General features: G+C 44.8%; 1 protein-coding gene across 1 annotated transcript in view; it reads right to left on the bottom strand.

Annotated features, from left to right (window-relative positions):
- The window catches only part of NDST1 (N-deacetylase and N-sulfotransferase 1), a 1,661,305-nt gene that overhangs the window by 1,136,484 nt on the left and 501,677 nt on the right, over positions 1-23,144 (bottom strand). The gene's annotated exons all lie outside the window — the stretch shown is intronic.

Here is a 23,144-nt window from a genome sequence, read left to right as displayed (position 1 = left end):
AGGTTAGTTTGTTGTCCGCTTGTATGAGGCAATCGTCCAGGTACGAGTAGATTTGAATCCCCTGGAGCCTGCAATGAGCAATTACTGATGCCAGGCATTTCGTGAATACTCTGGGCGCAGTAGATAAGCCAAATGGCAATGCTGAGAATTGATAATGCTCTGGCCCTGCAAGAAATCTGAGGTATCTTCTGCAGCTGTGTCTGATAGGGACATGCAGGTATGCCTCCTTGAGGTCCAGAGTAATCAGCCAAGACCCCTTGCCCAGCATGGGAAGGAGTTGCTGTAAAGTCAGCATTTTGAACTTTGGTACTATGAGAAAAGTGTTTAGAGCGGACAAGTCCAGTACTGGTCTCCCTTGAGTTTTTTTTCTTGGAACAAGGAACAGTCTTGAATCAAACCCCTGGCCTTGTTCTTGTTGTGGAACTTTTTCTATTGCTTTGATCTGAGCAAGCAGAGAAATTTGCTTGATAGCCTCTGCCCTCTGATTTTGTGAAAGGTTTGGTATGCCTTGTTTTCTTGGCAAAGTATGAAAGTGGAACCTGTAACCGTGGTCTATAATGTCCAGTATCCATTTGTCTTTTGTCAGTTTGTGCCAATTTCTTGAAAACAGAGAACTTTCCGCCCAAAGGAGCTTCTGTTTGCTCCTTGGTCAGCGGAAGTAGAGGAAATTCATTGAGCTTGTCCCTGCGGGGCAGGAGAAACCAGTGTCACTTCTTTGGTTTGTTGGTTGCCATTGTCGTCCCCTGTAGGATCCTCTGTATTGCCCTCTTCCTCGGGCACGCCTGTTTTTACCCCTTTGAAATCTTTCAGGATTAGGAAAGGACCAGTTTTTAGAAGGCCAGTTCCTGCTGAATCTGGGCGGCTGAACCTGGAGGAAATCTTTGACTGTCTGTACTGACTTTGCTTTTTCCTCAATGGACTTTAACACATCTTTAGCATTAGCACCAAAAAGCTTGTTCTTTTCCAAGGGAGCATCAAGAAGTTTTGCCTTAACATGATCTGGTAAAGGTTGTTCTTTTTGCCATGCATGTCTACGAATGACCACCCCTGTCATAGCTGCCCTACATGAAGCCTCCAATGCATCATATCCACACTGCAAAAAATGATTGCTAACTTGCTGAGAATTATGCACAGCCTCCTGCAAAGACTTCCTATCTAAAAGTTCAGGAGAGGCCAAACTTTTCTGTAAATCATCTAACAGGAAATCCTGATATTGAAACATGTGAAAGAGACAATTGAGAGCTCTCACAGATAAGGAGGTGTAGACCTTCTTCCCCCATCTCTCTAAGGACCTTGCTTCCCTGTCGGAAGGCAAAGGATTTTTGGATGTAGTAGCTGAAACCCCTTTAGGCCCCTGGGAAATTGTTTCTAAATCAACAGCATGGGCCCTAAATAAATGGGAATGGGTTTCTGGAACCCTATAGTATCTGTCAGGCTTGACAGGAGCAGGAGGAAGAGTATCAGGGGTAACACTGGAGTCAGAGTATAAATCATCCAAAACATCAAGCACAGGACGTATAGCTAAGGGTCTGTGTTGAGGCTTTTTAAGAAAGGTTCAAAGGCGCTTTCTGGAATCAGAAAATTCCTGGCCTTGCCACTTAAAATGCTCCCTCATGGAATGCAGAACTTCCCCAAAATAAATATCCTCAGGAGGGGAGGCCGAGGGGATGGAGTCCTCTGCATCTGAATCCTCATAGGTCTGGAAGGGCTCTTCCTGACTTTCAGAGGGAACAGAGTCCTCAGAATCTTCATCTGAGGGCAGAGGGTCAGGGGGTTCAACCCTGGGCCTCTTATCAGGAGGAGGCTGGGATCCTCTCTCAGGATGGGCCTGGGAGCCTCTGATCAGAGAAATTAAATCTGCGGCCATGGACATGATCTGAGTTTCAGGAGTAGTCTGAGGTATGTTTTCAGCAGTAAGATGTTTGGACTTGCTGGCTGCCTTGGCACGTGTGTAGGCCTTGATAGACATGGACATGGGAGGCCTAGCCGCTCCACGTGCAGGAGTTACCTTATCAACAGCAATGGTCTTGGGCATTTCCTCGGTTTCGGTATCCGGAGGAAAATCAATAACTGGCGTTGGAGTGGTCTCCGGTATCGGAGGTATCGGTAATGCGGTGTCTTCAGTTCGGAGCGGTGGAATAACAGCCTCAGAGGGAAGCGGAGCACTCGCGGTTAGTTTTGGCGTGGTGTCGGTTGAAGACGCGGGCCGAGGATGTCGGTCCCGGTCTTTTCGTTTCTTAGGAGTCTGCATTGTCGGTTGTTCCGACGGCATTGTATAATCAAATTTTTCGCCGAAAAAGTCTTCAGCGAACTCCGCCCAGCGCCTGAGAGTGCGCTTATTGAAGCGAGCACAGGCAGCACAGGCCGAGACGTCGTGGTCTGGGCCAAGGCAAGGGAGGCAGTAAGAGTGGAAATCCTTATGAGGTATTTGTTTACCACAAGACAAACAATTATTTACTTTTTCAGTAATTTCTGACATCGGCTGAGGCAAGAAAAGGTCCCCAACGGGGTACTTAGCTTTTTTGATGACTTTGGTTTCGAAGAATACAGGAGCTGACCGACCGGCACTTGTGAACTGCTTCTGCCGGCACCGCGGCAAGAAAGACTGAAGAAGATGGCGTCGGCTGATGCTTATATACTCCAGCCGCTCTGACGTCGGAGAGAAATGCGACATCAGACGACGTCGGACTCAGACTTTGGAATCCGGCCGACCGAGGGCTGCCTGAGGCAGGACAACCCATATGTTATGACTGCAGTTGCATTCTTGAAGGACATTTGGTCTCCAAGCATTTTCTTCCCTGGGTACTAGGAAGAGTCTTGAGTAAAATCCTTGGCCTTGCTCTTGAGTTGGTACCCTCTGAATGGCTCTCATGGCCATGAGAGCTGTAATTTGTTTTTGAGCCTCTGCCCTTTGATTTTGTGGCAGGTTTGGCATTCCTCTTTTTATTGGCAAGGTGTGAAAGTGGAATCTGTATCCTCGTAAAATTATGTCTAGGACCCATTTGTCCTTTGTGACCATGTGCCAGTTGTCTGCAAATAGTACTAGTTTCCCCCCCAAGGGGGCTGACAAAAGAGCTTTGTTTGGCCAGCTGAGGTTCAAGTCATTGAGTTTGCCTTCTGGTGGGTTGAGACCTGTCTTCTCCTCCCTTCTGGGTTGGAGTGCCCCATTGGCGAGGCTTATACTGAGCTTGTGGTTGTCCTCTGCCCCTTGGGCGCCTGTATTTACCCCTCTGAGGCCTGTCAGTGGCTGGAAAGGACCAATTTTTTGTTGGCCAGTTTCTGCTGAAGCGAGGGGGTTGTACTTGTAGAACATCTTTGACTGTCTGCATTGATTTCGCCTTGTCTTCCATTTTCTTTAAAACAACTTCTGCTTTAACACCAAAAAGAACATCCTGCTGTAAGGGAGCATCTAATAGTTTTGCTTTAACATGATCAGGCAGACTTTGTTCTTTTAACCAGGCATGCCTACATATAACTGATCCAGTGACAGCTGCTCTGCAGGAGGCCTCTAAAGAATCAAACCCACATTGTAAGGTATGTTTGCCCACCTGCTCGGTGGCGTGAAAACAAATCCCGCACTTCTTTCATTTCAGATTGTTGAGGTAAGGTGGTTATCTTTTGTTTTAATTGAGAGATCAGAAATTGCTGATACTTAAGCATATGAAATTGACAGTTTAGTGCTCTCATAGCTAAAGTGGCTGAGGTGTAAACCTTTTTCCCCCATCTGTCTAGTGCTCTGGAATCCCTTTCAGAAGGTACTGGATTTTTAGCCATGGAAGCCTTAGACCCCTTGGGACCCTAAGAGATAGTCTCTGGGTCAGCTACTGGGCTTTTGTAAAGGAATTTGTGGGAATCAGGTACTCTGTAATATCTGTCAGGCTTGGCCGGGGCAGGAGGTAGAGAGTCAGGGTTGAAAAGTACAGTTTTGTACCTACCATAAATGTAGATGTTCGAGGATTCCATTGCTGCAGTCCTTACTATTGGGTATAGTCCGCATCCAGTCGGCCCGAATACCAGAGTATAAGGCTGACGTCGGTCAGGGCGCATTAGTCTGACGTCAGTACGTCAGGGTACTAATGCGCATGACCGGCGTCATATCCTCAGTCTTTTCTTGCCCCAGATGTCAGAAGACCCTAAAAAGACAAGGCCCAAAATACCTGCCCCAAAACATGAACAATACATACAAAAATATAAGCATGTAAACTCACCTACACAACCACCCCTAAACACAGAGGGGAAGGAGGGAGGGTAAATTGGACTGCAGCAATGGAATCCTCGAACATCTACATTTATGGTAGGTACAAAACTGTACTATGTTCTTCGTCTTCCATTGCTGCAGTCCTTACTATTGGGTAGAATCCCAAAGCAGAGGTAGGGGAGGCTGGCAAATCAGAAAGAAGCAGGAGCTGACAACATGCCTTGCAAAACAGCTGTGGCAAAACCAGCCCTAGACTTAGAGTAGATAGGAAGGTGATAATGCTTAGAGAAAGTATGCACTGAACTCCAAGTAGCTGCTTCCAAAATATCCTTAGTTGCCACCCCCCGTAGAAATGCTGTTGAAGTGGCAGTAGCCCTAGTGGAATGAGGCCTAATCCCAGCTGGAATCTCCTTGCCATGATGGGAATAACAAAATGCAATGCAAAAGCCAATCCACCTAGAAATAGTTTGTTTTGACACAGGCTTGCCCTGCGAACTCAAAGCAAAAGAAACAAACAACTGCTGGGACTGCCTAAAATCCTTAGTCCTGCTTAAGTAATAACGCAATTGCCTGTGTACATCTAAAGTATGCAAAATCTTTTCCCCTTTATTTTGGGGGTCTGCATAAAAGTAGGCAAATGAATAGTTTGGTTTAAAGCCACACTAGAAACCACCTTAGGCATAAAGGAAGGATTAGTACGTAATGATACCCTATCCTTATGGAAAATCAAAAAGGGCTCGACTGCCATAAGGGCCTGCAACTCAGACACCCTTCTTGCAGAAGTAATAGCCAACAGAAAAGCAGTCTTCCATGACAAGTATTTCAATTCAGCAGTAGCTGCAGGCTCAAAAGGTTGTAGAGTAAGTTTTTCCAACACAAAATTGAGATCCCAAGCAGGAGTAGGAGCTCTACGTGGGGGTCTAATATTCTTTGCCCCTCTAAGAAACTGCTTGAACAAAGGATGCGAAAACAAAGGTGGGTCACAATCATAGTGAGCTGAAATTGCTGCAGCATGAATCTTAATGGAAGAGAAGGACAAACCTTTGTCCAATAACTCAGTAAGATATTGAAGAGCCACACTCAAATTAGGCTCAGAAATCTCCAAATTCTTTGCTGTACTCCAAAATAAAAATCTCTTCCATTTTTCTGCGTACACTCTCCTTGTACTAGGTCTTCTAGCTTCCATAATCACATTTAAAACTTGTTGAGGAAGTTGAGACCTGCTGTGTTTCAACACAGAATATGCCAGGCTGTTAGATGAAGAGAGTGAAGCTTGACATTGAGCAGATGACCGTCCTGCTGAGATAACAGATGAGGAATCAGAGGTAAAGGCCATGGAGGCTTCTTTACCAGACTCCGTAGTAGTGGGTACCAGTGTTGCCGAGGCCAATCTGGAGCTATCAAAATCATCCTTGGCCTGTCTTGTCTGACCTTTAATAGTACCTTTGGAAGAAGAGGCAGAGGTGGAAAGGCATACACATGAAGGTTTTTCCAACTGAAAGACAGAGCATCCACTTTCCAAGCTGTGTGATGAAACCCCTTTGTGCAATACTTTGGCAGCTGGTGGTTTAGTGGAGAAGCGAACAGATCTATGTCTGGAGTTCCCCATGACACTGTCAAGTTCTGAAATACATGAAGATCCAGTTTCCACTCGTGGGGATCCATGATTTGTCTGCTTAACACATCTGCTAAGGAGTTCTGTGCTCCTGGCAGAAACCTTGCCTGAAGAGTTAGTTGCAAGCTTAGCGCAGTCTCCCATAAAATCATTGCTTGCCTGCATAGAGGATAAGAATGTGTTCCCCCTTGCTTGTTGATGTACCACATGACAGTTGTGTTGTCTGTTAGAATCAACACCTGCCCTGGAAGAAGTAACTCCTTGAAAGCCATTAATGCAAACTGGACTGCTAACATCTCCTTCATGTTGATATGTAGATGCTGTAGTCTGGCAGGCCACTTGTCTTGTATCCACTTTCCATTTAGATGAGCTCCCAAGCAATGTCCGAGGCATCTGTCGTTAAAATCTGACTCGCCTCTGGCGGGTCACAGAGAGTCCCTTGTTTAGGTGACATTCCTGAGCCCACCACAAAAATTCTCTTTGAAGGCAAGGTATTATTTGAATGACAGTGTCTAAATCCTGGCAGTGCTGTGTCCATACATTTTGGGATACCATTGTAACTTCCTCATATGCAGTTTGGCATTGGGAAGCACCAGAATACAAGATGCCATGAACCCTAATGCTTGAAGGACTGTCTTTGCAGTCAGCACGGACTGATGAGATAGTTGATGGAAGTAAAGTGATAGACTCTTTTGTTTGTCCGGGGTTAAAAAGGCCATCTGGGCTGCTGTATTCAGTCTCACACCCAGAAAGCACATGTCTTGAGAGGGTACTAGACTGGACTTTATTTCGTTCACAGAATACCCTAGGCATCTTAGCACTGCTATAACATATTCCAGACGCTGTAGAAGGTCTTCCTTTTCTTGAGCCAGAATCAGGCAGTCGGCTAAATAAGGATAGATTTGAATTCCTTGTAGCCGGAAGTAAGCTATCACTGGAGCCAGAACCTTTGTGAATACTCTGGGCAGTAGATAAGCCAAAGGGCAATGCAGAGAACTGATAATGAGAATCTCCAGCTCGAAACCGCAGATACTTCCTGTAACTTAGCCTGATAGGCACATGAAGGTAAGCTTCCTTGAGATCTAAAGTTACCATCCAGTGATCTTTGCCCAGCAGGGGTAAAAGCTGTTGTAACGTCAACATCTTGAACTTGGGAATGTCCAGATAAGTGTTGAGGAGAGATAAATCCAAAATCGGTCTCCACGTGTTCCCCTTCTTTGGTACTAGGAACAGGCGAGAATAAAATCCTAGGCCCCTTTCTGATACAGGGACTGGCTGAATGGCCCCCATTTGGAGTAACTGAGAAACTTGCTTGTGAGCCTCCTTTCTTTGTGGAGGAGGAACGTCTGGCATGCCTTTGAAAGGGGGCATTGTATGGAAATAAAATCTGTAACCGTGGTGAATGATGTCCAACACCCATCTGTCTTGAGTAATTAAATCCCAATTTTCTTTGAAAAGAGACAGTCGTCCTCCCAAAGGAGCTGCCAGACGAGAATCTACTGGCAGCTGAAAAGGCAGGTCATTGGGTCTGTTTACGAAAGGACTTACCCCTGCCCTCACCAGAAGTCTGAGCAGGTGAACTCCCTGTTCTAGGCCTAAAAGAACCTTGAGCCCTGCCCCTACCACGTCTAGACCTACCCCTAGACTGGGAATCATAAGCAGGATATGTCCACCCCTTAGAAGGCCAATTTCTACTAAACTTCGGTGGCTGTACCTGCAAAAAATCCTTAACAGTTTGCATAGACTTAGCTTTGTCCTCCATTTTCTTTAAAACTACTTCCACAGGTGAACCAAATAACACATCAGACTGTAAAGGAGCATCCAAAATCCTAGTCTTAACATGCTCAGCCAAATTTTGATCCCTCAACCAGGCATGCCTGCGAAGAACAGAACTAGTGGCAGCCACCCTCGAGGAGGCCTGCACAGCATCAAAACCACATTGCAAAGAATGCTTGCCCACTTGTTCAGACACATAAACTAAATCCAGCAATTCTTTACAATCAATACCTTCCGCCAAAGCATCTACCTTAGATTTCAATTGTGAAAGGAGATAATTTTGATATTTCAGCATGTGAAACTGACAATTCAACGCTCTCATGGCTAGAGTGGAAGAAGTATACACTTTCTTACCCCACCTATCCAACGCCCTTGCCTCTTTGTCAGTGGGAACAGGATTTTTAACCACAGAGGCCTTAACACCTTTAGGCCCCTGAGAAACAGTTTCTGGGTCCGCCCTAGGACTCTTAAACAAATACTTATGAGCTTGGGCACCCTATAGTACCTATCAGGTTTAACAGGAGCAGGAGGCAAAGAATCAGGGTTCAGGGAAGCCTCTGCAAAAACATCTTCCACCACATTCAACACAGGAGGTATAGCTAAGGGCCTATGCTGGGGTAAAAACAGGAATTCCCTAAGCCTCTTCCTGGAATCAGAGTAATCCTGGCCTTCCCATTTAAAGTGCTCCCTCATGGAATGCAGAGTCTCTGAAAATGAAAAATCCTCAGGAGGAGAAGTCAAGGAGTGGCATCATCCACATCAGAATCAGAATAATGAGGATACTCCTGCAAATCTTCCGCAGAAGACTCAGAAGCCCCTGAACCCTGTTCAAAACTGTCAAACTCTGGTTCCACCCTAGGCCTCTTATCAGGAGGGCCCATAGAACCTCTAATCATAGTAATCAAATCTTCTGCCATTTTAAGCATATGTTTCTTAGGTACAGAACCCGAAATGCTAGGAGAAGCCTCTACTGAAGCTGAACTTGGCCTACCTCTAAAAGAAGTTTTGGCAACAGAAGGAGAGGCTCTAACTACTTTGGGAAGAGAGGGAAGAATAGTTACCTGAGAAGCCCCCTCAGCCTGGCCTGCCTCCTGAGAGGGTACATCCTGTAACAGTAAAGTTTCTGCCTGAGACTCCATAGAAACTCCTGGCAAAACCTCTGGCTCCACTGAGCCTCCTAAAGAACCGACGTCTGGGACTGCCGGTTCATCAACCCTAGGCTTCGCTGTTTTGTCCTTGCGCTTCTTGGACGAAGCGGGCGTCGGAGCATCCGACGGCATTTTATAATTGCAACGCTTCCCAAACACTAATCTGGCACAGTCTAACCTCCTCTTAATAGTGCGTTTGTTAAACCTAGCACAAGAGCGGCAACCAACAATGTCGTGCTCAGGCCCTAAACAAGGTATACACAATGTATGGTAATCCCTATGAGGTATTTGTTTCCCACAAGAAATACAGTTATTCACTTTTCTGACATCCGGTTAAATACTGAGGCAAGAAAAAACCAAAATGTTCCCCAACGGGATACTTAGCCAACTCTGATTCGGTCTGAAACTCCGGTTTCGGAAATATTTCAGAACGCCAACCTGCACTCGCAAAACTGCTTCTGCATCGGACCACGCGGCAAAAAAGACTGAGGATATGACGCCGGTCATGCGCATTAGTACCCTGACGTACTGACGTCAGACTAATGCGCCCTGACCGACGTCAGCCTTATACTCTGGTATTCGGGCCGACTGGATGCGGACTATACCCAATAGTAAGGACTGCAGCAATGGAAGACGAAGAACATCTGGATTCTAAGTAGACATCATCCACAATGTCCAAAACAGGAGGGATGGCTAGAGGTCTGTGTTGGGGGAGTAAAAGAAACTCTCTCAGCCTTTTCTTGGAATCAGAGTAATCCTGACCTTCCCAGTGAAAATGTTCCCTCATAGTGTGTAAGGTTTCCCCAAAAGAGTAATCTTCTGGAGGGGAAGCTGAGGGAATAGATTCCTCAGCATCAGAATCTTCATAAGGAGAGAAGGAATAGTCTTGGTCCTCAGAGGAATCCGAAGAAATAGGCAGTTGTTCAGAGGAAGCAGAATCTTCTTCCTCTTGTCTAGGCCTTTTGTCAGGAGGAGGCTGTGAACCCCTGATAAGAGAAATCAAATCTTCTGCCATTTTGAGCATCTGTTTCTTAGGCATAGGGCCTTGAACAGGAGACTGAAGTGAAGCCTTTTTCGGTTTAGGAGGAGTCTTCGACTTGGAAAACGTTTTGACTGTAAGAGTCGTCGGTCTGAAAACGCCTTCAGAAACCAATGGCGTTTCAGAAGTACTGACATCCTTGGAAGGTAACTCGTCGTTAGGGCCTGAAGTAAAAGGCTGCGTCGGCCTAGTACATTCCGACAAAATATCTGCAGCTGTCTCGGGTTCCAGAACTGCGGTAGTCAGAGGCTGCGTCGGAGCCTCACTGATAACCGGAGACCGGATCAACCGAGGCCTCGGAATCAGGCTTAGGCCTGGGCTGTCAGTCCTTGTCCCTGCGTTTTTTTGTGCACGCCGGTAGTCGGTAGCTCCGACGGCATGTTACAGTTAAATTTTCTACCAAAAAAAGTGTCGTGCGAAATCAAATCATCTTTTAATAGTACGTTTATTAAATCCAGCACAAAAACGACAAGAAGTGACGTCGTGATCAGGGCCTAGGCAAGGTATACAATAAGAATGAAAATCCTTATGAGGTATTTGCTTCCCACAAGAAATACAATTGTTAACTTTTTCTGACATCGGACTGAGGCAAGAAAAGTTTCCCCAATGGGGTACTTAGCTTTATAGAAGACTTCCGTCTGAAATTCGAATTCGAAAATCTCAGGAGTTGGCCGACTGGCACTTGCGAACTGCTTCTGCTTCGGGCACCGTGCGGCATGAAAGACTAAAGAAAATGGCGTCGGTTGCAATATATGTACCCCTGGCGCACTGACGTCAGGGATGAGGCGACAGCAACCGACGTCGGACCAAGACTTTGGAAATCCGGCCGACTGCGGGACCGCCTGATGACAGGATAACCCAAGTGTGATGACTGCAGCAGGGTAACACAATGGACATCAGCAGTGGCAAAGCCAGCTCTGGATTTAGAGAAAATTGCTAAGTGATAGTGCTTGGTGAAAGTATGAACTGAACTCGAGGTAGCAGCTTCTAGAATATCCCTGGTAGGAACACCTCTGGGAAAGGCTGTAGAAGTAGATGCAGCCCTGGTGGAATGGGATCAGATCCCTCAGGGGACAGGTTTTCCATGGTGCTTATAGCAGAAATGAATGCAATGGCTTATCCATCTGGAAACGGTTTGCTTTGAAATAGCCTTTCCCTCTGCCCCTGCACCCAATGCTACCAGCAGTTGTTCAAATTTTCTTTGAGATTTAGTCCTGTCCAATTAAAATCTAAGTTGTCTGTGTACATCCAATAAATGCAGAATCCGCTCCCCTTTGTTCTGTGGATTGGGAAAGAAAGTTGGCAAATGAATAGACTGATTAAGAGCCACACTGGATACCACCTTGGGCATGAAGGATGGGTTGATCATGAGTGACACCCTGTCCGCATGAAAGATGATGAAAGGCTTCACTGCCATAAGGGCCTGTAATTCAGAAATCCTTCTAGCCAAAGTGATTGCTAAAAGGAAGGCTGTTTTCCAGGAAAGGAATTTTAAGTCTGCAGTAGCAGCTGGCTTGAAAAGAGATAGAGTGAGTTTTTCCATTGCAAAGTTAAGGTCCCAGGCAGGGGTTGGAGCTCTCCTGGGTGGCCTTAAGTTTCTGGCCCCTCTGAGATACTGCTTTAACAGAGGATGAGAGAAGAGGGGGTGGTTCTGTGTTGTAATGAGCTGAAATGGCTGAGGCATGGATTTTTATGGAAGAAAAAGATAAGCCCCTGTGAAGCATCTCAGTTAAGTATTGTAAAATCTGAGGTAAATTGGGCACTGCTGTGGTCATCCCTTGAGATTGATTCCAGGCACAGAATCTTTTCCATTTGTCAGCATAAGATTTCCTGGTACAAGGTCTTCTTGCCTCCAAAATGACATCCATCACAGGTTTGCTGGGGGATGCAAAGGGAGAATTTAAGTGATTACCCAAGCTGCAAGATTTAATGTTTGGAGCTGAGGGTGCAGAAATTGGTTGTTCTGCTGAGACCATAAGGAAGGTGTCTGAGGCAGGTGCCATAGAAAAAATTATGACCGACTGCATAGGAGTGGGTACCAGTGTTGGCAAGGCTGGTCTGGAGCAAGCAAAATCATCTTTGGTTTGTCCTGTTTGACTTTTAGTAGAACTTTGGAGAGCAAAGGCAGAGGAGGGAAAGGCATAGTCTGATGGTCTTTCTCAGCTGAAGGACACAGCATCCACTTTCCAGGCTTTTTTATGAGGAGTTCTTGTGCAAAATTTGTTCAACTGTAGTTTTGGGGTGAGGCAAAGAGATCTATGTCTGGGCTCCCCCATTTGCGTGTCAACATGTTGAAAATCCGTGGTTCCAGTTTCCATTCGTGTGGGTCTATAAGATTTCTGCTTAGATTGTCTGCTAAAACATTCAGCTTTCCTGGCAGGAATTGGGCTTGTAGTTATACTTGATAGCTCAAGGCCGTGTTCCACAATGCCATGGCTTGTCTGCAGAGGGGGTAGGAATGTGTACCCCCCTGCTTATGTACCACATAACTGTGGTGTTGTCCGTCTTTACCATTAGTTGCCCTGGATGAAGGTAGTCCTTGAAGGCTGTCAGCGCTTTCTGTACAGCTAGCATTTCTTTTTGATGGATATGAAGGTGCATTTGATTCGAGCTCCATCTGCCCTGAATGCACTTCCCTGCCAGATGAGCCCCCCATGCATAGTCTGATGAGTCTGTAATTAGGGTTTGGGTGGCAGGGGGTGGTGTGAATGGCTGTCCCTTTTGGTGGCAGGCCTTTGCCCACCAAAGGATCTCTAGTTGCAGGCAAGGTATGATAGGAATCATTGTTTCCAGGCTGTGAGAATGTTGACTCCATAAACTGTAAGTACCACTGGAGTTTCCTCATATGCAGTCTTCTTGCATATGGAATTAGAAGAATGCAGGAGGCCATGAACCCCAAGGCTTGCAGTATTTGTCTTGCTGATAGCAGGGTTTTTGTGGCCACCTGTTTGAAGTAAGTCACCAACTGAATCTGCTTCTCTGGCATAAGGTAAGCCATCTGGACAGTTGTATTCAAGCTTGCACCCAAGAATGTTATTTTTTGAGAGGGTACTATTTGTGATTTCTTTTCGTTTATGGTGTACCCTAGACATGTTAGAACCCTTTTTACAAACGCCAGATATTTTAGAAGAATGGCCTTGTTTTCTGACTGAATTAGACAATCGTCCAGGTATGGATATATTTGAATATTTATTTGCCTGCAAAATGCAATTTCTGGAGCCAGGCACTTTGTAAAGACCCTGGGCACAGTAGATAAGCCAAAGGGCAGTGCAGAGAACTGATAATGCAAAAAGCCTGCTTTGAAGCGGAGGTATCTTCTGCAAGATTCCCTGATTGGGATATGCAGGTATGCCTCTTTTAGATCTAGAGTTGCCAACCAGGCATCTTTGCCTAGCATAGGAAGCAACTGGTGAAGAGTCAGCATCTTGAATTTTGGAATGTCCAGGAAAGTGTTTAGAGTAAACAAGTCCAGAATTGGACGCCATGATTTGTCTTTTCTGGGTACCAGAAAAGTCGGGAATAGAAACCTTTATCCTTTTTCCACTTCTGGTGCTAGTCGAATAGCCCCCATGTTTAGGAGGGAAAGTACTTGTTTCTGAGCCTCTGCCCACTGATTTGCGGGTAGGTCTGGCCATCCGCTTGGAGTTGGCAACGTGTGGAAATGAAATATGTATCCCTGGGACACTATATTTAAAATCCATTTGTCCTGGGTTACAAGTTGCCAGTTTTTTGCATGAAGTGCCAGTTTTCCCCCCAAACGGGCAGCTAAAAGGTAAGTGCTTGGTAATTCTAAAGGAAAGTCATTGAGACTATTTACCATAGGGAGGTGTCTTGTTGTTTCCAGATTTGGAAGAGGAGGCACCCCATTACTTAGTTCTTAAAGTCCCTTAGGACTGAAACTTGGTGCTTTTGGCATATCTGGGTCTGGCTTGAGTGGCTCTGGAAGGAACTGGAAAGGACCAGTTCTTAGTAGGCCAGTGCCTACTAAATCTTGGAGGTTGTACTTGTAAGAAATCTTTTACAGTCTGCATAGATTTAGCCTTATCTTCCATCTTTTTTAGGACTTCTTCAGCCTTACTGCCAAACAGACGGACCTGCTGCAAAGGACCATCCAACAATTTTGCTTTAACATGATCAGGCAGAGATTGCTCCTTAAGCCAAGCTTGCCTTCTAAGCCCAGACCTAGTAACAGTAGCCCTGCAAGAGGCCTCAAAAGAATCAAAACAACATTGCAAAGTATGTTTTCCAACTTGTTCAGCTGAATGCAATAAATCCTGTAAATCTTTATTTTCCACACAGTCAGAAATCAACATAATTTTCTGTTTAAGCTCCCATGATATGCTGCTGCTATTTTAGCATATGAAATTGACAGTTTAAAGCCCCGATTGCCAAGGTTGCAAAAGTATAAACCTTTTTTCCCCATCTATCCAGCACCCTGCAGTCTCTATCAGAAGGAGTAGGATTTTTAGCAGAAGAAGCCTTAATGCCCTTGGGCCCCTGAGAAATGGTTTCAGGGTCTGCAACAGGATTTTTGAAAAGGAATTTGTGAGAATCAAGAACCCTGTAGTATCTGTCTGGCTTACAAGGGGCTGGAGGCAGAGAATCAGGGGCCATACTGGATTCTGAAATCACATCATCAACAATGTCTAGTACAGGAGGTATAGCCAAAGGCCTATGCTGAGGAAGAAGAAGAAAATCCCTAAGCCTCTTTTTGGATTCAGGAAAATCCTGACTTTCCCAGTGGAAATGTTCCCTTAAGGTTTGTAAAGTTTCCCCAAAAGAAAAATCCTCAGGGGGAGAAGCAGAAGGAATGGAATCCTCTGCATCAGAGTCCTCATAAGTAGGTATAGACAAATCCTGTTTATTAGAAGACATCGGTAAGGAGCAAGAAAAAGTTTCCCCAATGGGATACTTAGCTTTTTAGTTGAAGACGTTGGTTTTGAAACTCAAAAATGAAAATTTCAGGAGTCAGCTGATCGGCACTTGTGCACCGCTTCTGCTTCTGGCACCGCGTGGCAAGAAAGACTGATGTAATGGCGTCGGTTCCATGTTTTATACCCCTGACGACCTGACGTCATGGAGGAAGGGACAGCAACCGAAGCAAAAACCAAGACTTGTTAATCATGCCGACTGAGGGCAACCTAACAGCAGATTACCCAAATGTAATGACTGCAACAGTGAAACATGAAGAACATCAAGAGGGAGGCCGCCACTGGCTGACTCGTACGTCCTGCCAGTATACAAAAGTCTAATGCTACCATGAGGTATATGCAATACTGCACATTAGTTTGTGTACACTGGCCATAAAGAGACATCGGGTAAAAAGCAGACATCAGGATGTACCAACCTCAAAACTGAATGCATCAAGGGGAAGGCAGGGGTTTAAGTAATACTGCAGCATATAGAAAAGGACATCTATGGTCATGGTAAGCTTTTACATAACTATTCTATGTCCTTCTATTCATGTGCTGCAGTGTTCATAACATGAGGGACAGTACCAAAGCTCATGCAGAGGAAGAACTGGGTGGAGAAGTAGAAGTATTTTCCACAAAACCATGCAGTATAACAGCTCTGGCAAACCAAGCCCTGGACCTGTAGATGACATCTAGTTTACAGTGTTTAGTGAATGTTTGAACAGAAGACCAAATGTCTGCCTCCAGGACAGAGCAAGTGTGCAAGCCTTTAAAGAAGGCTACAGAGGAGGACACTGCCCTAGTAGAATGTGCCCTCACAGGAGATGCCTCTTTCCATTGGCTAAATAACAGAGAGAAATAGCTTTAGAAATCCAAAAGGAGATGGTCTGCTTAGAAACAGTTTGACCCAGGGCCCTTGGGTGATGAGAAACAAACAAGCATTCAGACTTGCGGATAGGATTGGTTTTGTTCAGGGAGTATCCAAGCTGTCTTTGCATATCTAAAGTGTGGAGAATCCTCTCACTGGAGGATTGGGGGAAGGAAAAAAAAAGGTTGGAAGGTTGAAAGACTGACTGAGAGATAACTCATTAACCTCCTTGGGCATAAAGGAGGGGTTAGTGCATACAGTGACCCTATCCCCATGGAAGACTATGAAGGGGGTGGTACACATCAGTGCTTGTAACTCAGAAACCCTTCTGGCAGAGGTAAGTGCCACGAGAACAGTTTTCCAGGTGCAATGTTGTAGGGAAGAGGAACTTGCTGGCTCAAATGCGGCCAGGACAAGTTTCTCCAAAACAAAAACTAAGGTCCCAAGGAGGAAGAACTGGTTTCCTTGGTGGTCTGATGTGAAGGACGCCTTTTTAAGAACAATCCAACAACAAACGGAGTCAACACACGGCTAAACATGCACTGTTCATTCAGCAGTAAAAAGGACAGTAAAAGCAATTAAAACATATAGCTTTACTTCATAGAAAAATAAAAACGGTACGCACTTTCACAACTCTCCTTGTTGCTTCATCAGACAAGTAGAGTTGTGAAAGTACATGTTTAGCAGTGTGTTGACTCCATTTGCTGTTGGATTGTTTACATACAAGTTTTGGAGTGAAGCACTTACTGCACTGGTTATAGCAGTTTGCTTCTTGCCTTTTAAGAACAGTTTAACCTCCAACCTAGAAGCTAAGGGTGGAGACATAGGCAGACATGCAGAGAGATGATAGAAAGATGGGCCTTCACTGAAGAGTATGACAGCCCACTCCATCAATTCAAACAGATAGTGGATGTCCCAGTGGTTTTGTCCTAACAGTGTTTGTAAACCCTTTTTTAGACACAAGATGGAAAACCTCTTCCATTTGGAAATGTAGGATTTCCTAGTAGTGGGTTTTCAGGCCTCCTGCAGAACCTGAAGCATGTCCTCAGTAAAAAAGGGTGTCTTAAGGAAATCAAAGCCCTATCACCCACAGCATCAGGTTTAGAATTGACATCTGTACTAGAGTTCCCTTATCCTGTGTGAGTAGGTCCATCATGTGGGGTAACTTTTGGCGATTGCCCTTGGCTAAATGCAGGAGGAGGGGGAACGAATGCTGTTTTGGCCAAAAAGGGGTCCAGCAGCAAGATTTTTGGTTGTTCCCCCTTGATTTCCAGCGAGACCTTCTGGAGAAGTGGAAAGGGGGGAATGCATAAAGAAACATCCCCTTCCTAGAAAAGGATAGAGCATCCACCTTCCATGATAAGGGATGTGGGATCCTGGCACAAAATATGGGAAGTTGGTCTATTCATGGGGTAGGCAAAGAAATCTGAGGTGTACCCCATTGATGGATGAGGACCAGAAACACATCACTGTGTAACATCCATTCGTGGGATTGAGTTATGGATCTGCTGAGTGCATCTGCCACCACATTCTGAGTTGAGGGAATGTAAGCAGCCTAAAGAGAGACGTGACACTGCAAGACTAGCTCCCAGGCCTGTAAAGCCATTCTGCACAGGAGATAAGACTGTCTCCCCCATTTGCCGGCATACCCGAGGAACATGGTGTTGTCTGTGAACCACCTTAGGACCCATGGGGAAAGCATAGGCTTGAAGATTTGGAGTGCAAAACATCAAGGCCCTCATTTCCTTTATGTTGATTTGGTCCTTTGGGTTGGAAACCAGACATCTCTGAACTTCTGGAATTCCATTGTTGCACCCTGTCCTACATATGAAGCATCTGCGTACAGCTCCTGAGTGGGAAGGGTTGTAAGGGGTAGGCCTGGATTCCTTGCCACCTGAAGTATCCACCAGTCTAACTCCCTTTTCATGCAGGGCAGGAGTGGGATAAAGTCCAGAGGGTGGGAAGTGTTGCATCCAAACTGTCCTCAAGAACGACTGGAACTTTTCCATGTGTAACTTGGCTAAAGGGAGCATGGGAATAGTTGGGGCCATGAACCCCAGGAGGTGCAGAATGGCCCTGGCAGTCAGAGATTGAAGGGGCAAGAGGTCCGGGAAATAGGATATAGGACAAGACCTTTTCTGGAGGTAAAGAGGCTAGTATTCTGTTTGTTTGAATCCTGAAACAAAGAAAAATGTAGTCTTGGGAAGGGGTCAGAGTAGACTTCTGACAGTTTATTGTGAAACTTAGACTTTCCAGGAGACACACCGTGAGGGACAGATTCTCCTGAAGGATGTCTGGGAAAGGGGCCTGGATGAGAAGCTCGTCTATGTATGGAAAAATCTGTATACCCAGTAGTTTGCAGCAGGCTAGGACAGGAACTAAGCATTTTGTGAAGACCCTCGGTGCCATAGACAGACCAAAGAGCAAACCACAGAACTGAAAATGATAGAAAGCAAAAGAAAACTGAAAAATTTCCTGAACCAAAGGTGAATGGGGATATGAATGTAGGCATCTTTGATGTCTTAAGACATCATAAAGGCCTGGGGAAGTATGAGTGGGAGAAGGGTGGGTAAAGTCAACATACGAAAGGTGGGGACTTTCAGAAAGGGATTTAGATGGGAAAAGTCTAGAGTGGGTCTCCAGGGGCCATCCTTCCTGGGGACCAAAAATATCCTGGAGTAAAATCCTTTTCCAACTTGAGAGAGCAGGATTTCCTGAATTGCGCCTTGAGAGAGAAGGCTGGATATGACCTGGGGAAAGAATTCCAGTTGTTGTTCTGGTGGTTGTGGGATGCCCCTGAAGGAGGGAAGACTTTCCCACACCATGAAATATCCTTGCTGGATGATGGAAAGGACCCAAGAGTCCTAGGTTATCCGATTCCAAGCAGGGGGAAAAGGAGAGAGCCAAAGGAGTAGGTGGGCCTGGAGGTGGTAGTCACAGACAACTAGGCTTAGCCTAAAAGGGTCGTTTCTGAGTGGAAGCAGATTTTGAAGTGATTTGTTTCCTGGCATCCCTCTTACCTTCTGCAGATGGTGGCCTACCTGGCTTTCTGACAAAATCAGTTTTGGTAGGGTAGTTCCTCTGGAACCAGGAGACAGGGGAAACAAAGATAAGTTTTAGATCTTGGAGCTCCTTGCCTTTTCTTGAAGAGATCTAAATAGTTCTGCAGCAGAGTCTTCAAGCAAGGCTTTGTTGTCCAGAGGGGCATCCATTAAATTGGCTTTAATATCATCAGGCAAGGGTTGAAGCCTGAGCCATGAATACCTCCTCAGGACCCGCCCAGATGCAGCAGCCCTGGTTGAGGCCTCTACGACATCATAACTGCACTTGATGGAGTGCCTTGTAACCTGAGCAGAAGAATTGAGAATGGAGGAAAGCTTAGCCTTGGTGGGAGAATCAGGGAACTCAGAAAGGATTTTTTCCTGCCTCTGATAAGAGTGCTAGGGAATACTTGGCCATATGAGTTTGAAAATTAATTGCCCTGAAGGCCAAAGTAGCAGACATATATAATTTCTTCCCCTAATCTCTCCATGACTTTCTTCTCCTTGTCTGAGGGAAGCAAGGAGGTAGAAGGCAATAATTTGGAAGCCTCGTCTGAAGAAACTGATATGTAGCTGGGTCTGCAGAGGGATCTTTGAAAAGGAACCTTGAGTCCTCAGGCACCTTATAAAATCTATCTGGGCACTTGGGAGCTGGAGGCTGGGAGTCTGGGCATGTAAAAGCAGCTGTAAAGGCATCTAAGAAGGCTGGTAGGACAGGGGGAATGGCAGATGGGAGAGGGAAAGTCCATCTGAAGGAGGTCAAAATACTTATTTTGTATGTCAAACACTTTGCAATAGTCCCATTTGAAGAATTCTTTCATCTTCAGAATAGTTTCTCCAAACTCTGCACCATTAGAGTCCTCTTCTGGTGAGGCATAACCCCATGGGGAAGAAATTAGGGTTGAATAAGCTAGGAATTCATCTCCTGATGACTCATCATCATCTGAGGAAATATCCTCAGAGATCCTCTTTAAGGGAGTGGAGGGAGGAAAGGCAGAAGAAGAGAAAAAGGACCTGAGGTCTGACGTAGGGCCATAAAGTCATTCAACAGACATTCGGAGAAGGCCTGCCAAGCCGGTTCTTGATCTTGGGGAACAGGAGAAACATGTTTAGTTTTTACATTTTTCTTTTTAGGAGCTTCCATGTGGTGGAAGATGGTTGGGCCAGACTTCGGCCTGCACTCTATGATGTCTACAGGTACATCCTCCACCACAATAATTTAGGTGACACCATGCAGGCCTTCAGTATTTACAAGCTGTGGTTGTCCCCCTACATCCGAGTCGGGCGCCTGTGATTCCCAGATGGATGTGCTGGTAGGGTCCTTCACGTCTTCCACTGTGGTACTCATCTAAGAAATGGCCTCCAGGCCCACTGCTTCCAGTCCCAGTGGAAGCAACAGGAAGATAAGGCTGTGACTTCTTGGCCTGTTTAGGTTGCAGCTCATCTGAGGGGCCCAACATCTCTTCCATATCATGTGATAAATGCTTAAAACACTGATTCTCAAGATATAATTTCAGGGAAGCTAGACTGCTGTGAAGGGTTTTGGGTACAAAAGCCTTACAGACAGCCCAGGCAGTACTGATCGTGGTCTGGGTCGAAGCAAAACAAGCAGAGATTGTGTGAATCCTTATGTGGAATCTGCCTTCCACACAGACACGTGCCCTTCCCAGTTGATAAGTAATCACAGCACAAAACAGTAGCCAAAATTTAAAGAAAAAAAACAATGGGGTACTTACCTGAACCAAAGTTCATGACTTATCTAGAGAGCGATGACTGGAGCTGGCGATCGGACAGGCGGCAGAAAAGTTCTGAAGTTGGTATATGCTGACATCTGCTTATTATCAGACATCTCTTTATGGCTGACATATGCAAACTGATGTGTGGTGTCACACATCTCACAGCAGCATTAGACGTTTGTATAATGGCTGGACGTATGAGTCAGCTGGGTTGGACTCCCTCATATTATGAATAATGCAGCATATGAACAGGACATCTTGTATTTCATTACAGATCTTTCTTTAGCTTCAGTAAGACAGAAATGGTGCTTTATTGGAAGCAGGTTGAGCTGGTAATCAAAAATGAGTACTCATTCCCATTAGTTCAGGTTGCCTCAAATGACTGCTGTCTGAGGTAGTCTGGATTAAAACAGAAGAACTCTTGTGTGTATGGAATTTTTTAGGGGGGAATGAGGAGGACTGTGTTTTTAACTATTATTTTTTATTGAATAATACTGCAGTTTACCACTCTGCTGTGTGCTGAGGACATTATTCAACTGTGCTCTTTTTTCTGTTCAATAGTGCCACTGTTTTTCAGCCTGCAAGACAGGTTGTACCTTTTCATTTATATAATTAAAATGGTGTTTGTGTATCTGTGCGAGTGGTATGGGCTCATGCATTAGTGCACTGGGGTTGTAATGGAATGCTGTGTGTGTGTCTGATGGCAACAAATTGAAATACATTACTATGGTCATTACTTATTTATTCACTCAATCAACCACAGTCGAATATGTGAAGTTTACAGTCAATAAAAGAGTGGTAACTGGTGTGGATACCTGCATATGTTTGTGCGTGTGTCCACATGCAACTAACTGATGATTTACTTTGTCCATTTATTTTCTTATTCATTTGATTACAGTCAGACAGCCGAGGTGTACACAGTCAAGATGGGTGTAACTGGTGGGCATGTGTGCATACGCATGCCTGTAAGGAAGGGGTTACATAGGGCTACAGGCTGTGTGACAGCAATGCGATGAAATACATTACTGTGGTCATTTACTTATTCATTCACTTCCTCTATCATAATAAGACATCTGTCAATAAAGCAACCTGACTGGCTTGTGCAGACTTAATCTATGGATGAAAGTGAATGACCTCTGTTAATGTCAGGTCACATTTAAACAGTCACTTATCTGGTTGGGCAGGGATAGTGTATGCTTGAGAAAAACAAGCTGAAATACATTATCTGATAGTTGGACATCTGAGGTGTGTGCAGTCAGTAAAGTGGCTATAACTGGTGGGTACTGAGACAGTCTCTAGATGAAAGTGGCTTGGCAGGTTTAGTGTGGGTTTGGGTGAAGCACACTAAAATACATCACTATGGCCATTATTCTGTATTTGCTCACAAACAGATACTTGAAGTATTACTCATCAATAAAATAACTATAACCATCTCTTATGTCAAAATCCTTTTTCACAAAGTAATACTGTCAAGTATGCTGAAAAGAACAACTATTTAATATGTACAGTAGTGTATGACTAGTTATTTATGTAAAATTGCAATCATGGTCATAGCTGACCATGCTACAATACAGCCACACCCCATGCCAGCTGGCTCTGCCCATTCAGTTATTTCCTGTAGCTTCAACTTATTCATTTTGAAGTCACCAGCTGCTACTGGGAAATCCCAGTTATAATATTAACTCTTTCCATTTCACTCTGAAAAAAGCAGCATGGCAAACTTACATGTTCGTCTAGCTGGAAAATCTCATCAAAAGATGCAGGCATAATCTTCACGCTACTGTCTGCAAGCCACTACTCACACATCTTAAACTAGAACTCCATGCAAATGTGTTTCCTCTCTACTTTAACCCAAGACTTGGCAAACAGAGTTTAGTACACTGCTGCAATACACGGTCTAATTTACATTGCTACAAAATGAAATGTATTCTACGATCACAACACTTAGCCTCCTGAGTAATTAATGATAGAAATCATCTGCTCTCTTTTTAAGACTTGACCTCTACTGTTACTAAAAACTTTTATTAGTAGGTGCTCATGCAACAGTCAGAAATGTGCACTACATTAACAATATTACATTGCTTTAGGTCCAAGTTGTGATGAAAAAGTTCAGTTTGGTTCACTCCTTTTGCAATAGCATCAAACAAATGTACCAGTTTCCCAGACACCAGGAGCAAGGCACTGTTTATGACAGTAGTTAAAATGCATTAACAATAATGTTGTATCTTTCGGCTTTTCCCGGTTAGGGGATGCCACAGCAGAACTCCGGTCCGCTAATGATTGGCAGTAGACTTTTACATACCGAGTTGCCAGCCCTGACGCACAACCTTCAACGAAGGTATGCCCATTCACGCACGTCTCCACACAGAAGACACTTTAGCTGAGAATCGAACAGGACAACGGTCTTACTGTGAGGCGACAACGCTACCGCAGCACCACCACCGCATTAACAACAATAATAACTGGAATAAAAACCATGTAAACAAACTAAGCATGATAAAAATAGAGAAAAAACACACTCCTACAGGTTATGCTAATGCTAAAGTTAATACACTCTGAGGACAACATAAAACATGCAACATAAACCATGGCCACACTTTGCTACTTAGAAAGTACACTACAGGCTGATTATAAAGCAACAAAAACAAGATAGAGAAAACTCTACAACCAACAGCTTAAAAATGGAAAGTATAACAAAGCATCAGCACCTTTCTTCTTTTTTGCTACAATATGACTTGTCCATTGACTAATGTACATTAATTGGGAAGCTAAGCAGATGCATACAAGGTTGTTTTCAATCAAAATCTAGT

The sequence above is a fragment of the Protopterus annectens genome, chromosome 4.part0, assembly GCF_019279795.1.
Source record: "Protopterus annectens isolate FY-2018-M chromosome 4.part0, PAN1.0, whole genome shotgun sequence".
NCBI lineage: Eukaryota > Metazoa > Chordata > Ceratodontiformes > Protopteridae > Protopterus > Protopterus annectens.
This window is presented reverse-complemented; position numbering and strand designations above follow the sequence as displayed.